General features: G+C 41.5%; 1 protein-coding gene across 6 annotated transcripts in view; it reads right to left on the reverse strand.

The window, feature by feature from the left end:
- FOCAD (focadhesin) overlaps nt 1-5551 on the reverse strand; it is a 210354-nt gene extending 204803 nt beyond the window's left edge. For 4 of the 6 annotated variants that reach the window (XM_050944100.1, XM_050944103.1, XM_050944102.1 and 1 more), the window contains exon 1: nt 5366-5550. The gene's annotated coding sequence lies outside the window, so the exon portion shown is untranslated. Of the gene's footprint in view, nt 1-5365 lie in introns of all 6 variants that reach the window. The other 2 variants (XM_050944099.1, XM_050944101.1) reach the window with 1 other exon arrangement.
- Nucleotides 5552-17314: the final 11763 nt, after the last annotated feature.

The raw sequence follows: 17314 nt of genomic DNA on the forward strand, positions 1-17314 counted from the left end.
TTAATCCTATCCTCCAAAGCACTTGTAAGCCCTCCCAGCCTGGTATCGTCCGCAAACTTTATAAATGTACTTTTTATGCCATTATCTAAATCACTGATGAAGATACTGAACAGAACCGGACCCAGAACTGATTCCTGCAGAACCCCACTCATTATGCCCTTCCAGCATGACTGTAAAGCACTGGTAACTACTCTCTGGGAATGGTTTTCCAACCAGTTTTGCACCTACCATCTAGGTTGCATTTCCCGAGTTTGTTTTATGAGAAGATCATGCGAGACACTATCAAAAGCTTTACTACAGTCAAGATGTAGTGCCTCAGCAGTACAACATAAGGTCAAACGTTTCTTTAAATAATAAGTTTGGCTGCAGGATCATCAATCCATGCACTGCTGATTTCCAAAATGGACAGCTCAGAATGAACCAAATTGCTCAGATGCAACCATAGTTACTTACAGCTATTTCAACATTTGCTTTCTGAGTCCTCCAACCTTAGGCTAATTATTCACAGCGTCTTTTACATTTAAAAAGAAAAAAACAATTCAAATAATTTCTCTGCTTAGACTTATATATAGATTTTGTTTTAAAAATATATTAAAAAAATAAGAAATTGTTTATGATATCTTAAAAAATAATTTTGATTTGTTTTTTGAATGGACCAAGTCTCCCTTCAAGGTTGAACTCCCGAACACAATAGCAACATTGTGCCAATGCGCAAGAACTTGAACTTAAAAATTATTAGAATCTGACTTGCCTTGGCTCACCATTCAAATTGAAGTGCAAACGGTATAAATATCAAGCAACAAGTTTGGATCCAGTTTAGTAATATGTCCTTTGTAACAAAGGAACAAATTTAAAAAAAAAAATCTAGTGTGGATTGAAATTTTAAAAAATAGTTCTACATGTGCAAAAACACTCATACAAAAAAATATATGCACAGGCTTCAGATCTGTCCTTCACTACACATGGATGACCCATTCCTGCCTCTACTGAAATCTATGAGAATTTCTCTACTGATCTTGACTGGAACAGAATCAGGCCCTGGAGGCACACCATTAGAGCCTGTTACATCTTTTGGTGCAACTCACAACAGAAGGAGAATGAATCACAGAATCACCAATCACAGGATAATTGTTACAACCTCAATTAACCCAAACCCCCGTTAGCTAAATCAGGGTCATGTCCCCCAGTACTTCTGAGTTACATTTCTACAAACTTACTCACAAGAGTGATTCCATTTACTTCAATGGGACTATTGTGAGAGTAAGGACTATTCATGTCAGTGTTTCCAGTATTAAATCCCTACTGTATAAAAATACATTTTATTTTATTGCACAAAGCAGATATTTATTCATACAGCAGATCAACAGAGGAAATAGATACGGTCTCTATCTTGCAGAGAGATTCATTTCTGACTACAACTTGCCAGGGGGCCACTTTTTATTATTCACGTTAAAAAGAAGTAACAATACAAGATCATTAAAAGTGCTGAATCTTCTATACACAAATAGAATCAGATGTCCCAGCTTGTAGATAAACCAGAAATCTATTATTTGACGTAAGCAATCATTGCCTTATCTACAATAGCTCTCCAATGTAGTATGTCTTCTGCTGTAGCTAAGTATTTTATGACTCCATCAGTGACATTCAATGTACAACACGTGAACTAGCCAAGTATTTATACATTTTAGGTCAAATTGCTCATCCATCATCTTCAATGAGAGTCATGAGAACAAAGGAAGCAATATTTCCCCCTTATGCACTCTGCATTAACTTTTACAGCAGCAAAGGTGAACTTTAAGCACGCACTTAAGTGCTTTTCAGAATCAAGGACTTAGACCTGAATGTAAGCTCATTAGGACCGAGATTCCTTATTCAAGTGTGTCTGTAAACAGTGCTTTGCACATTCTGGGCACTATCAGAACACAAATAATGATGCAAGGGGAAAATTGAACATCACACTAGAATGAAGTAGAATGCAACGTTCTTTCCAGTTATGGACAGATACATCTATTAATTCAGTTTTGAACTTTATTCTAGCAAGCCACTAGATCAGTGGTGGGCAACCTGTGGGCCGTCAGGATAATCCCCTGGTGGGCAGTGAGACAGTTTGTTTACGTTGACACGGCCGCCCGCAGCTCCCAGTGGCCGCGGTTTGCCATTACCAGCCAATGGGAGCTGCGGATTACCTTGACAGGCCGCAGTTTGCCCTCCACTGCACTAGATCAAAGAAACTTTGCTGCAACTGCACCCAGATTACAGTATAATAATATCTTACATTTCAATTATATCTTGTGTTGCACAAATACAGGAATCAACTCCCTACAACTGAAAGGCAGCCTCCCCTGCAAAGTGCATCAGAACAAAGACTATTAATCCCCAAAACACTAAGTTGACTGGAGCATTTATTTACATTTACAGGCCTAACATGCAATAAAAACTGGTTTAAAAACTTATTATAAACAGCATTATTGAAGTTCTATTAAACTTTTACTTTCATGGGGAGGTTGATTGGAAGAGGTTTCAGACAATATTCACTGAAGTTACGGCTCATTAAAAGACGAGCGTTAGCACAGCCTTATGCAGGCAAACCTCCAATCCTGCAGCCAACACATTCACATCCTGACTTTAAGTATGTTAATTTATTCCATTTCTGGGCTTCCCATGTATAGGTATTGCCACATACGGTGGAAACACTGTGACATTCATTTGATGGACCTCTCTGGGACCTATGCTTACAAGGAGTGTGAAGGCAAAATCTAGGAACAGAAGCATAGCTTCTACCAGTTTAACTGCTAAAGGCAGGTGACCTTATACTGCAAAAAATCTCTGCCACAATTTATAAACAACAGACCACAGCAAGTGGAGCCAGCAAATTCTCTCTCAATTGACCTCAGTCATCCCCTCACGCAATGCCTGGGCATGGCATGTATACAATACCCACACATAGATCTGTGTATAGATCACTAAAGTTATTATGCGCTTTTTGCTTAAAAATAAGTAATTTACTGATACTGTAGTTATTCAGACTAAACCACTGACCTCAAGGGGCCAATGAGTATGAAAATACATACAGTGTCCTAGTAAACCCCTTCCCTTAATGTGCAAAAAAGAGAAAAAGAAATTGTGCTACCATTCACAAGGCTGAGTTCAAGTATTTTTCTCTTAGTTCATTTTCTTATCCAATTGCATTGACTTCATAAAAATTGTAGCTGTTGAGTGAAAACTGAGACAATCAGAAAGAAGTCAAAACAAGTGTTTGTTTTTACTTCAGTTTACAAAACAACCTTAGTTTAATACTTAATTCAAAGTCATTTGTTGACAATTTTAAAAAACACAGCCACTAAAATACACTGTACTGTACGAAACACTGGCTTACTCTATGATGCCAAAGTCAATGTTGTCCCTTATACCAACTAGGAACCCTAAGGTACTTCGTGGTTAAGCAGCAACTATGTGTATCAGAAGTTATTTTCCATACTCACCTGCTAGCCAAGAGGGCATACTGCAGCCACAGGATGATGACAACTCTTAAGCTACAGAATAGCTGCACTGCCACTGCATGGCCTAGGGCAGGGGTAGGCAACCTATGGCACACGTGCCGAAGGCGGCATGCGAGCTGATTTTCAGTGGCATTCACACTGCCTGGGTCCTGGCCACTGGTCCGGGGGGCTCTGCTTTTAATTTAATTTTAAATGAAGCTTCTTAAACATTTTAAAAACCTTATTTACTTTACATACAACAATAGTTTTGTTATATATTATAGACTCACAGAAAGAGACCTTCTAAAAACGTTAACATTTATTACTGGCACGTAAAACCTTAAATTAGAATGAACAAATGAAGACTTGGCACACCATTTCTGAAAGGTTGCCGACCCCTGGCCTAGGGAAAGGATTTCCTCCCACTCACACATCACTTTAGCACAGGGGTACATCAGCCTTTTCATAGTGTGCACCTTATTTCACGGAAAGATTGACTCATAGACTAACTCCCCTCCCCTTTAGGAGCATACAGACCACTTCCTCCCTCTTTCCCGATAATGTAACATCCACATGGCAACTACAGTAATTGCTTATACGGACAAATAATACACTTCTACCCCGATATAACATAACCCAATATAACACGAATTCGGATATAAAGCCGTAAAGCAGTGCTCTGGGAGAGGCGGGAATGCACACTTCTGCGGATCAAAGCAAGTTCGATATAACGTGGTTTCACCTATAACACGGTAAGATTTTTTGGCTCCCGAAGACAGTGTAATATCGGGGCAGAGGTGTATTAGAAATTATTTAATATACTTTAGCTGTCTTCTAATGTGGAAACAAGGAACAGAGCCAGCACCATGTGAGCCGTCAAGTTTCTATGAATCAACAAGTACTTAGCAAACCACTATGAAATACTGCTCCAACACACATTCCAGGTTCTCAGACTGTGCACTGGGGCAGCATTTGGCCTCAAACGAGTAAGAAATAATCAAGTTGTTTCAATCTTTAAAATACCGTGAATGCTATGTAATTTACTATCCCACCACATCAGATGCAGAACTCTTGCATAGGTAATATTTTATAAAAAGCCGAAGTTAATAGAGCAGCAGTCCCTTAAAGCAAATCCACCTCAGCCCCAATAAAATATCAGACTGAGCTGAAAGTTATTTCCCCCCAATGCTTTTCCTCCAGAAAATAGAAGCAAAAATGCCATCATATTTTCCACAGGAAAACAATTATTCCCCTTCCCAATACTATTATAATACTAGGTAATTTTGCATAATTGACATTCATTTACTAAATAAAAGCAGGGAAAGCAGTTCAGACCCAAAATTGTTTGTCTATGAGTCAACACACCCCCAAGCTTCCTACGTGTAGGTCAGCACCCTGCCTTGTTAGCAGTAAGTAATTAAATTTCAATTGCCCTGGCTGGGTTTTTGTTTGTCCTCAGCTACTGGACAATAAGATTTTTCCTAATATGACTGGTGAAGAGGTACTTTACATACATCAAGGAGCTAGAGAGCAGGAGTAAAAAAAACCCCACAAGAGCAAAGAATAAATAAAGAACACAAGCTATAGGAAAGACTCCTGTTTGTTTTTCCTAATGAAGCCAACTTGCATGAGAAGTATCCCAATACATAATACATCAACACATTGGTAAAACTGTGAGGGATGGCCAAGACTAGGTCAACTCTAACAGAAAGCACGATTCTGCCATCCGGACCTAGGATTTGTATTGTGACAGTCTGCAGAAAAAGAAATAAAAAACCATCACTGTATGTAAGTTAAATAAGACTAAATGACATCATAGAAAACATTCTATTTGGATCATTCTGATAATAGTTCCCATACCTCTCCTCATACTGCTTTCTACTTACTGGGAGCATTTGAATGAAATCAGAATCAAGGTCTTTGTTCAGTCCAGCATTTCTTAGCAACAAGAAGTCCAATTTGACTTCCAAAGTTGTTATAGGTCTAGTCTACAATAATTACAATGATTTGTTCCATTGAGTCAGTGGCAAAAACATCAACTTGAAAAGTAGTCAGTCAATCTAAAAATAAATGAGTTTAAAGTAGTTTTGGATACTAGATAGGCACCTGAGTTCTTCCAGCCTATTTGCGATCCCAGAAAAACATTTCAAAAATGGGAAAATGGGATGTAGTCTTACAGGAAGGGAAGATACAATCACATCCCCATCCCCCCCCCCCCCAAAACACACATACACAAAATTGAAGAACCAGGGGAAATGACTGTATACACTATATACTATCAAATGCACAAAATAAACATAATAGAAAAATTAGATGAATGTATCTTTTCTAACCCTTTGCGGTTATACGTATAAAAAGAATAGGTTCACTTTTTCAAGAAAGTAAATTGACAACACCTCTTTAATTACCAATATAGGCAGAATAAAATCATTTTACACACTGTTAAAAAGTGAGTCATGCTTTGTTGAGCTAAAGCAGCATTCCATTAACCATTAACAGTATAGGGGAGGGGTAGTCATTAAGAAGACCATGGGTCAAATCCAGACCGCCAGATGCTTTTGAATGGACCATGAAATCTTTATTTATTTATTTTACTTATTATTATTATTGTTGCTGTTATTTCTGTATTATTTTCTCTGGAGTCTGGACCTTGACTGTACCTTGACAAAAAATAATTGATTACCCCGGTATAGGGCCATACCTCACAGCTGAATAGGGTGACCAGATGTCCCAATTTTATAGGATGTTCCAATTTTGGGGTCTTTTTCTTATATAAGCTACTCTTACCCCCCCACACACACACACACTCCCTGTCTCAATTTTTCATACTTGCTGTCTGGTCACCCTACAGCTGAACTAGAGTCAGTCACACTATCACATTCCAAAAATCCCAGCCTTAGACATGCTGGGGAAGCACTTGGCCAGCTGGTGGGGGGGAGCACAAAGGTGGCTTTAGAGCATACTTACTGATCCCCAATCCAAGGGGTAGCCAAGTGCTGTACAAAATTGTGCCCTTCTGTTTATGGCTTTAAAAAAAAATAGCAAGTGGGGATTCCCCCAACAATGCAAGAGTGTTCCAGCCACATCCCTCTTCGGTATGAACACTCCCTATGCTAAAGGGGCTGAGGGTGTGAGGAGTATAGAGACACTATGCTAGTTCTATGCCAGTGGGGGAATTCTCCTTACACTACGAAAATCCTCAGGTAGGGCATGGCTACACTGGAGAGTTGCAGCGCTGGTGATGGGGTTACAGCGCTGCAACTCACTCTGTGTCCACACTTGCAAAGCACGGCCAGCGCTGCAACTCCCTGGCTGTACACCTGGTTTGCTTGGGGTGTAGCGATTCCAGCGCCGGTGATGCAGCGCTGGTCATCAAGTGTAGCCACCAAAAGCGCTGTTATTGGCCTCCAGGGTATTAGGAAGTATCCCAGAATTCCTGTCCACAACAAACCGGAAGAATGGCTGAACTCCGATCTCCCTGTAGCTACTTAGCTAAAAGACAAACACAACTGCTCTTTGCTCCAGCGAGCGTGCAAGCGGAGCCAGGGGAATTGCTTTGGAATGTTCACAGCTGTTTGCTTGAGGAGAGAGGGGAGGGGTAGTGTTGAGCAGCTGCTTATATGGTCTAAAGACTATTTAGGAGTGCATAATTTGCATTTAGTGAAAAAGAGACAGGTGGGGGAAAGGTCAAAACTTTTAAAATGACTGAAGGTAGGCACTGTGTATCTTCCAGTCCTTAGAACTTGCAAGGCAGGGAGCTGAGAACAGTGTCAGCTCCAAAAATCCACTCTCTCTGTCTCCCCCACGCTCCCTGTCACACTCCATCCCACCTCCCTCTTTTGAAAAGCACGTTGCAGCCACCTGAACACTGGGATAGCTGCTCACAATGCACCACTCCCAACAGCGCTGCAAATGCTGCAAATGTGGCCACACTGTAACGCTGGTAGCTGTCAGTGTGGCCACACTGCAGCGCTTTCCCTACACAGCTGTACAAACACAGCTGTAACTCCCAGCGCTGCACATCTCCAAGTGTAGCCATACCCGTAGTTGGTTTAAACTGGTTTATCAGCAGAACAACACAAAGCAACCAAATCACAGTGGAGGATCCAGCTCCAAGTCTCAATCGTGGTTTATTGCACACACAGTGCTGAACATATTTTTTGTCCTGTCTACACTTCAGTTAAGCCACTTTCAACTCCAGCTGAATGGGACTCATAGCCATTTATCCACAGCAGGTTGATTTTTTTAGGCTGTGTCTACACTGCCAGTTTCAGCGTTAAACTTTTGTCTTTCAAAAACACCCCCCTGAGTGACAACAGTTTTAGCACTGAAAAGCGCCAGTATAGACAGTGCTTTATCACCAGGAGCGATACAGTTACCACCCCTCATTTGGGGTGGTGTTGTTTTTTAATCACCAGAAGAGCTCTCTCCTGGCGATAAAGCATGTCTACACTGCCCACATCACAGCGTGGCTGTGCTGTAATGTTTACAGTGTAGACAGACCCTTAGAATATAGAGGTTAGAAGTTTACATGCTCCTGCCACCCATTCCTCACTCCAGCCACAATCTGCACGTGTCAGAATTGCTATGGAAATGACTACACCACAAATACAAGAGTAGAATGGAGAATAAGTAACAGGAGCAAGTGAATTTTTCAAAAAACAAAGAGGTCCTATGTCCACAGCAATATAAAGCTGAGAGGGGGGAAAAGGCAGAAGATATTGTGAATGGTCCGATTTATTTCTAAATTTGTTGAATGCTTTTAATGGTTCACTGTGTTTCCCATAGCACCTATTAGATTGACAATAGTCCTGACTTTGACAGCCTGCCCTGAAAAGGGGGGTGGGAAGGAAGAAGGAGTACAGCATCAGAAAGGGCTCACAGAACAGGTAGGGTTGCCAACCTTCCAGATTTGGCCTGGAGTCTCCTGGAATTGGTATCCATCTCCTAGTGACTACTGGAAGCAATCCAGGACACTTTAATAGGCTATTTAAAGAAAATGACATTATGTTGTGTCGGGGAAAAAAATCTCCTAGAATAGCTTCAGTCGGGGCTGGGAACTCTAGAGTCACAGGAAGTAGTAAGACTTTCTACTTGCTAGGCTGAATGTGCATTACTCCTATTACAGACAGTTTGCAAAGGCAGGATTTGCAACCCAGGCCTGTGAGATGGGGTGCTCACTCTCAACTCCCACTGAAATCAATAGGACTTGAGGTCTCAAGGCAACTTTTCAGGCTAGGGCACTCACTTGGAGACAACACCTTTGCTTGTCTAAGGACAGCCACCTGAAGGAGGAAGATGACACGCAGCAAAATCTATCCTCCCACCGCATCCCGAGAGGCTTTTAGACCCGCATATACACATACGGGGGGGGAGCTCTCCCCACCCCAACAGGAGAAAAACAGCCCTGCTGCAGTTGCGCCTCAACGTTTTGAAAGGCGCCCCCACAGCGAGCGGAGAGGGACTGTCTTTCTCCAACCCCTCACGGTCAAACCCGATAGGGAGCAGCTATCCCGACACCCAGCACTTCTGAACCCATTTCTACGGCTCCGGGGCTCTGTTTCCAGGGCAGACGTTCGCAAAGCCCAGGGGGACGCACCAGATCCATCACGCACAAAAGCGGGGCGATATCTCAGTTTCAGGCGCCCCGCCGCGCCGCTCACTGCAGCCTGGCACCCCCCAGTCTACGCGGCTGACGTGCCGGGCTTTGGGAACGCCGCAGCCGCTGGCGCTCCAACGGACGCCCCAAAGGGGTAGAGAGCAGGCAGCCTTTGCCCCCGCATTCTGGAAACCCCACTGCGCCGCTTACCTGACCCGCAAGCTGCAGCTACGTTCCCCGACCACGTGCCACCGGAACGTAACGCAGCAACGTCAGTTCCCTCCCTCAGCTGCAAGCCAAAGGAGACTCTAGCGTGAAATTGTGCTCCACTGTCGCGAGGCAGCCCGGGCAGAGATCCCGACATGCGCACTTGCACCCATGAAGCCGCTGCCCTCACCCTCTGATCCACCCCAAAGAGACAAGGCACACGGCTGTGTGTGTCTGGGCTGCTGCTGAAAGCAAAACCAGGAGCTGGTCTAGCCCAGAGCACACGGCATGTCACGTGTTCCCCTTTGCCCCAGTGATGTACCTTGTGTTTTTAGTAGAGGTACAGGGATACTTTCTGTTGTTATGCTCTTGCTGCAAGCCCACTGATTTTGATGGATTTGACAGGTGTTACCAAGAATAGAATTTAGCCCAGCCCTAATCTAAAAATAAGTCTCTGCCTGACCATTAAGTTTGGGTCCCGATCCAAAACGTGGGAGCGTTTGGATTAACAGTTTTGCATTAGTCCATTATGGAGATATGAGCTGACCACAATGCGAGAGCTAGATGCAAACTTTCCCAAAGTCTGGATTGTTTTGGAACCAGATTTTTGGTTCAGGACCCTCATTAGGTAAAATATACTAAAAAAAGTTATTTTTATAAAATTTTCACAAAATAAAACAACCAAATTAATTTCTGTAGGGTTCAAAAGTTTACAGAAGGATCTGTTCCTATATAACAAACATTTTGGAAGGGATATTAAATTTTCAAGGAGCAAACCAATCTCTCTTAGAGGTCAGGATAAAAATCTGATGTTGGCAGATTATCCCATATCTGCCTACTGCTGGGTTCTTATAGCTTCCACTGGAACATCGAGTACTGGCCGTGGTTGATTTGGAGGGTTTGAACATCTGATCTCTGGGGGAATCAAATTCTGAGGCAGTTAAAAAACTGAGAGCATAGGAGGGGATGGGGAAGCACCACTATCTCTGCCAGCAACCATGGCCCTGGGCTGTAAAAGAGGGGTCTTACTGACGGCTGTTAGAGACAAGACTCTGGACTAGACAAGTATGCCTGGTTGAGAACCACTGCTCCACATGCTGAAATAAATTGGTTAGTCTTTAAGGTGCCACCGGACTCCTTGTTGTTTTTGTAGATACAGACTAACACGGCTACCCCCTGATACTGCTCTGCATCATGGGACAAGCCTGCCCTCAGCTCAGAATCTTCTAGAAAGCAGTGTCTGTTGGGGCCATTTACCCTCCCACTTCTCCTAGGGTTCTGGGAGTATAAATGGAGGAGTGGCCCCCAACAGCCACTCGGTTCTTGTGACTGTTGACAATGCTGTGAGCTCAAAGCTCACTTGGTATCCCTGTACCTTCTTCATTGTTGTTTTTTTTTTCCCCCACCTGTGACCATTTTCACTCCTGCACTTACAACTACCGGCTGCTGCATCCCCAGTCAGGTGCAGAAGACAAAGGATTTTAGTTGGTTGTCACTCTCTTCGGGAGGGCACTTCTTGCTGCAGTCTGGCTCAGCAACAATAGGCAAGTGACTGGTAGCGAATCAGAACAATGGTCCCAGCTCAGGATTTTCTTCCCTTAGGGAGGTTATGGCAGGCTGCAGTTCATTCCTAACCCTAGCAAGGCTTCTCTCACAGAGTGAGAGCTGGAGATGTGCTCTCTCTCTCAGGCAGCACCCAACTGAAGTGGGATCTCCCTCTTTTGGGCCCCCGTCTCCCAGCCTGAACCCAATGCAGGTATAATGGATTGGGGCTGGCTGACCCCACAGCAGCTTGTTAACACTTTCCTGGCTGGTGAGGGGTGTGTATACTCCATCACGCTGCCCATTAATTGGTTAGTTTTTCATTTTTTCCTTTTAAAACAAACCAAAGGAAATAGTATCTCCGTGTTGCAGACTCTCTAGTCAAATGAGTACAGTGCTGAAAGTCTGGCACTGTCTGTTCCAAATAACACTCACCATGAAGGCTTTCTCCCAGGTGTAAGTGACTTGAGATCCCTGGGTTTGTCAGAGTTTGTCCCTTTGTAATGTTTTGGTGCTGAAGGTCTGGCCCAGTCTATGCTAAGAGGCATTTCACTTCCATAGGCTGCTCATCAGAGTGGTTTTATGTGTGGCATAAGAGACTTTGGTTCCTCAGGATTGACTGAGTCCAGTGCCAATGGCCCAGCTTTGCCATTTTCAAGGTCCTGGATATCATCCAGGTTGACCAGGTGCAGTGTCAAGGGCCTGGCACCATCAATGAGAGGGGCAAGTTAACCCAGAAGATCCTTTTATATTAATGGCCTGTAGATTGCATCAGAAATTCAGGTCTTGCCTGAGTCAAAGGAGAGCTCTTCTGCATAGAGCCCTGTTTAGCGAGCTCAGGTCTCTGGGATCAAGGGTCTTGCTTTTGATTGTCAGGGCCTTCTTGGTTGGATATCTTCCAGAAACTGGTCCTCAGAACAGGATCGTATTGGCTGTGGTTCCATGAACGGCCACAATAAATCAAGCCCTTTTACTCAGCAAAAAGGAAGCCACTGGAGTCCTTAGAATCCTGACTACCAAGCCATAATTGGGATGGTTCATGCTCTACACTAAAGCAGCCTAAGTCAGCTACAAGCTTTGCTGGGCAATCCACTTTCACTTACTCCAATTCAAATCAAATTCACTACTCTGAGAGTAGACCCAAGATGGTCCTCTACTGGTTTTAACTTTGGTCTGTCTAATGCACTTGAAACAGTACAAGTTGTCTTTGAATTCTGTTAGGGTGGAGTGGGCTGCCAAATCAGTTTACCAACCTCCAATACATGAGACAACAGCTTTTGTTAACCCTAGAGTAATCTACTTTAAGAAAACTCCCACTTTTGTACCCAGAGAACTCTGTTTCAGGGGGGAGGATAAGGAGGGCTTAATGACCCTGACCAATCGGTTCTTAGGAAGAGTCCAAGCTTGTGCATGAGTAGTTGCTTATTCCACAAGTGTGAATGTGCAGAGGCAACAATTTCAGAGTACTACAGTTACTAGTACCTTCTCCTTACAGATATTGTAAAGTGCTTTGAGATTTTTCTGTTAAAAGATGCTATGTACATGCAAATCATTAGGGAGCAGCCACTGAAAATGCTAGAATATCTTATTTCTTAAACAGAGTTCCATCTAAACTAGGAAGTATTGTAGCTTAAAAAAAATAAGGACTGGAATAAGGAAATTCACAGTTAAGAATGTATTACATGATTCAATAGCAGTAAAACCTGCCACGTTTAAAAACAATATTTATTTAAAATCTCTTAATTCTGGTAATAGAAATAATTTTAGCAAATGTGGCTTGTCAGCAATAGGGACAGGTAAACCAGCCCAAAAGTGTGCAATTACCTCAGCTGTGGACAGTATGGAAAATTTGGGCTCAATGTGGTGTATAAACCTTGTCTTTTGAACTTTTGGCATTTAGGAGCACAGTCCAAGTGGCTGGGCTGCATGCTCAGGATCACCATGTGGGCTGGAGAGAGAAAGAATCTTCCCTGCTCCAAGTAAACAGAGAAGCAGCAGACAGTAGCTCTTTTATCTGGGGTGTTCCAACTCTAGGGGGGAGAATGGCTGATGAAGCTATCTAGGCACATTTACCAGTCCAGCACATGGTTTACCTTCAAGTATTTTTAATCTCCACATGCAGGAGTGCAGGGAACCCTTGTGCCATAAAACTCTGCATCATGTAGTGGGTGCAAACCCTCATCAGAGGATCCTCAGATCCTGCCTTCCCCTCATTACAAGTTTCATTGAGTCAGGGCTCTCCACAGTAGGGAAGCATTTGTCTCACAATGACTAGAAATAGGTGTTTTGGTTTTGGACAAACTGGTGTAAATGTGAAAACATTTACATAATCTAAACTGTTTTGAGGATAATACTTAAAGATGAGTAAAATGTTCACATATCTGGTGCTATATTGTTTTTGTTTAACAAAGAACCAACAAGAAAGCAGTAAATTTATCTGCAGTGAGAAACTATCTTCACAAACAGAAGGGCTGAACATTGTCTGAATCTAAGCTTGTGACATGATGAGCACCTTCAGTCCCCATTCACATTAATGGGTATTCAGTGCATCATGGAATCAGGCCCTTTGTTTGTTTAAATTAAATCCTTCATTCTGCACAGCAAAGCCCAGGCAGTGACTTCATATACACTCATTCTGTGTTGATTGTACTTGCCTGCAGATTTTATTGTCCCTGAATATAGTTAATCCATGCTTGATTTGTCTATGGGCCTGTGTAAGCAATCTGATGGCATTTATGCTTTACTGAACTGTTAATATGATTTAATTTTTGAGCATATAAAAATGGAGATTGCAAATAGATTTGGATCAGTGAGCCATGACTATGTATAAAATAATGGAATCCCAGGAAGTTTTTAATATCACAAGGGTTTTTTTCTTTATTCTAAGATTCATTCTCCTTGAAAACTCATCAGGCTTGCACGTTCCTACACTGCAAACTCCCACTGACTTCAGGAGGAGTTCTGAGAATAGAATTACTGAAGAATTGGGCCCCAAGTGACACAGTTTAAATATCCATGGCTTAAGGATCCTAGCATTTGGATTCTTATTTGAAACCAACCTTTTTAGGTTCTCCCAATGTTATTTACAATAAAGGGCTTTCATTATCTAGTCAAACATTCTGGGTAATATAATACAAAAACTGTGGGAAAAGTCTTCAGCTGGTGTGACTCAGGGTGGTTCAGTTGAAGTCAATGGAGGATCTGATCCAACATCTTTTTCTCTAGCCTTAGATGTGTAAAGTTGGTATTTTATATTACTACCTATATGTGTTCATGTTATAGAACTGGTTCTAAAAGATCTGAGAATCTTTCCGTTTACTTTAATAAGCTTAAATTAGGTCCTAATTTTTGTGAGCAACAGGGCATAGTTAAAGTTGGTGCTTGAACTGAGGGATAACAATAATATGTAGTGGTTATCTTTGAAGCATTTTTACAAACATTGACTAAAGTATTATTATCCACATTTTACAGATGAGAAAACAGCGTCAGACACCTTAAGTAACTTGCCAAGACCTCTTGTGAATCTACAGTAAAACAAAGCTAGAATTAGAAATTTGGGAGCTCTCATCCCTCAGATATGAGCTCAGATCATGCCTCCCTGGATATTCTTGGGTTGGTGTTGGAAATCTAACTGAGAATTTGCTGACTTTTTGTGTTTAAATTTTCAGCTCTCATGTAGCATTAACAACATATTTTGCAGGAGGAAGACGTTTTAGAAATGGAAGCGTGTGTGTGCTTCACAGCTACATAATGCAAATGACATCAGAATTTTCTCCAAAAATTGCAAAGAAGTTCAACCTCTTGGCCCCAAAGGATCTTTTAGAAAAAAAGATTTAATAAGTTGAACACTAAGGCTGTGTCTACACTATGGACCTTACAGAGTCATAGCTGTACCACTGCAGCTGTGCCACTGTAAGGTTTCCCCTGTAGCTGCACTATGCTGCTGGGAGAGAGCTCTCCTGCCCGCATAATTAAACCACATCCAATAAGCAGCAGTAGCTATGTCAGTGGGAGATATATTCAAAACAATGGGTCAAATCCAACCTACTGATTGTGCATATATGCTATCAGGAAGCCACACAGCTCCTTTCTATCTGTTCTGCACTGCCCTCAAATCTGCAGAGGGCCTGGAGCTACAGAGAAGGCATTTCAATGTGATGTTTTCCATATGTTTTAGCAATTATTGTCCTACTCTGTCTATCCCATCTCTCATACATTATTATTTTTGCACCTGGCAGACATAACCTGCAGAGAAGGGTAATAATTGGGATTGTAGCCTATCTGAATATGGGCTCACAGTAATGCATTTTTGGCTCATGTCCAAACCAGAAACACTTAGGGCCTATATTTGGTTCTCTGCGAACAAACTGGAATAGAATAATTCTATCAACACTACTACAGCTCAGCATCTGAACCTCTTGCCATATTTTGTCCATTAAGAATATGGTACAGTGGAAAAAATCCTATTACTCGGTATTTCGCTATTAAGAAAATGTGCTCTAAGACATTTCCACTAAAAATGTATTAGGTCATAAAGGCCAATGGACCCAAAACAATTCTACTAGAGTCATTATAGCTTTCCTTTTAGCTCTATCAAAACTTGCCTTGATTTTGCTAATAAGTATACACTGTGATACTTCAGTCTAAATACAATGTCACTATAACATGTCACTGATGTAATTCACAGTGTGGGTAATAATGGCATGAAAAGTAACTTCTGCACATATACAGTGGCTAGTTTTCAAATATTAATGATAATCTAACTCCGTTGATCCCAAAGTAAATTACAAGTAGGCAGAGGACAAACAAATTGCCTGGGACATTGCAACTGGAAAGAAAAAAGAAGTAAACAAGAAATGGAAAAAGGAAGAGGGAGGAAGAGTGCAGCTATGAGTAAAGAAATAGTACAGCTCTTGGTTATAATACCTTAGTGCTCAAGCATCATCACTTCTATGGAGAGCTATGGAGAGCCACGAAGTTGTGGAATGATGTCCTGATATTCTATTACAAAGTTTGTACCATAGTATTGCATCCTTGTGACTTGGACTGAATTAAATTTCAAGTTTCAATGGATAGCCAAATTCCAGTCAAAATTCAGATACCTGGCTTCAAATTGACATTTTTTATATCATAAGAGGCTGCACTCATTGAATGAATTTTTGACCCCATTGACTTCATTAGGGGCAGGATTTAAAGCATGAGACCTGCCTCATGGCATCTTCCCTCTTCTTCATAGTTGCCTCTGATGGCAACCCAGGATGGATGAGGGAAGGGTAATGAAGAGTCTTTGATCCCTTCCTGAAACACTAACCATTAAAGACTTATCCTTTCCTACTCCTATGGCTATTTCATGTCAGAATCTTCCACTATTATTTCTTTTCTCACCCCTGATCGAAAAGTCCCATATTCCTCATATCCTGTGTCCATTCTCATTCTGTTCCCTTCTCCATATCAGACCTCACCACTTCCAGTTTAAGAAACTGAAATTAGGAATTCTGAAATACTGTGAAATGTATTTATAAAGCCAAATCCTGCTCTCCATTATGCACGTTCAACTGCTAGTGAAGTTTCTTTAACAAACACTTGCTTACATTCCTTGATTTTGCAATCTGTATTTTCAAATGACCATTTCAGCACAATTTGCAAAACCTCCTTGAAAGAGGCTGATAGGGATATAATCATGTAGGTTTATTTTTATTATCCTAAATCTCACAGTTAATAACACAAACAAAAGAGCAATTTGAGTAATATTTCTGAGTTTTCCAAAGTACCTTCATCCATTTCAGATTTTAAAAACCGCATTGCTAATCAAAATATTAAAAGTAAAAAAAGACTTTTCCACCATATATTTAAATGCTAAAAAGTCTATAAAAATGGGAAATGACCCCTTTAGTTAAGAATGCAGGTTCCATACTGGAATTTCTATACACCTACTTACTCTAAAGTAGAGGTTGATTGGCAGTGGTGTTTTTCATAATATGTGATGATGACAGTAGCATGATATTGACTCCTTCTGAAAATCCATTTCTTCCATGATATCTACAAGAAGTGAGTTTAGAATGATTATGAAATAGGCTATATATCTTTATTTGGACACCCAAATCTCAACAGAGGAATTCAATCACAAAATGGCTTTCAAAATCCCACACAAAATATTTTGTAGCTTTAATCTCTTATATCTAATCACATACAAATATAAACCTCTGGATGACCCAGCAGCCTGTCTGCTGTGGGTGTTTGCTTTAGATTACAATGGTTTGGGGGCAGTAACGGTCTTTATTTTTGTCTATTTGATAGCGATGAGCATATTGCCAATGTTGCACAAAACCAAATAATACTAATAATTACAATACAGTAAATAAAGTGATATTTGCTTGAAGAGAGGAAGAATTGTCTAGTGGTTAGCGTACTCACAGAGGCCTTTGTAGACCATGTTCAAATCTCTTCTCCACCACAGACCATGGGCAGATCACTTAATCTCTCTGTG

This window comes from Gopherus flavomarginatus, chromosome 3 (assembly GCF_025201925.1).
Source record: "Gopherus flavomarginatus isolate rGopFla2 chromosome 3, rGopFla2.mat.asm, whole genome shotgun sequence".
Lineage (NCBI taxonomy): Eukaryota > Metazoa > Chordata > Testudines > Testudinidae > Gopherus > Gopherus flavomarginatus.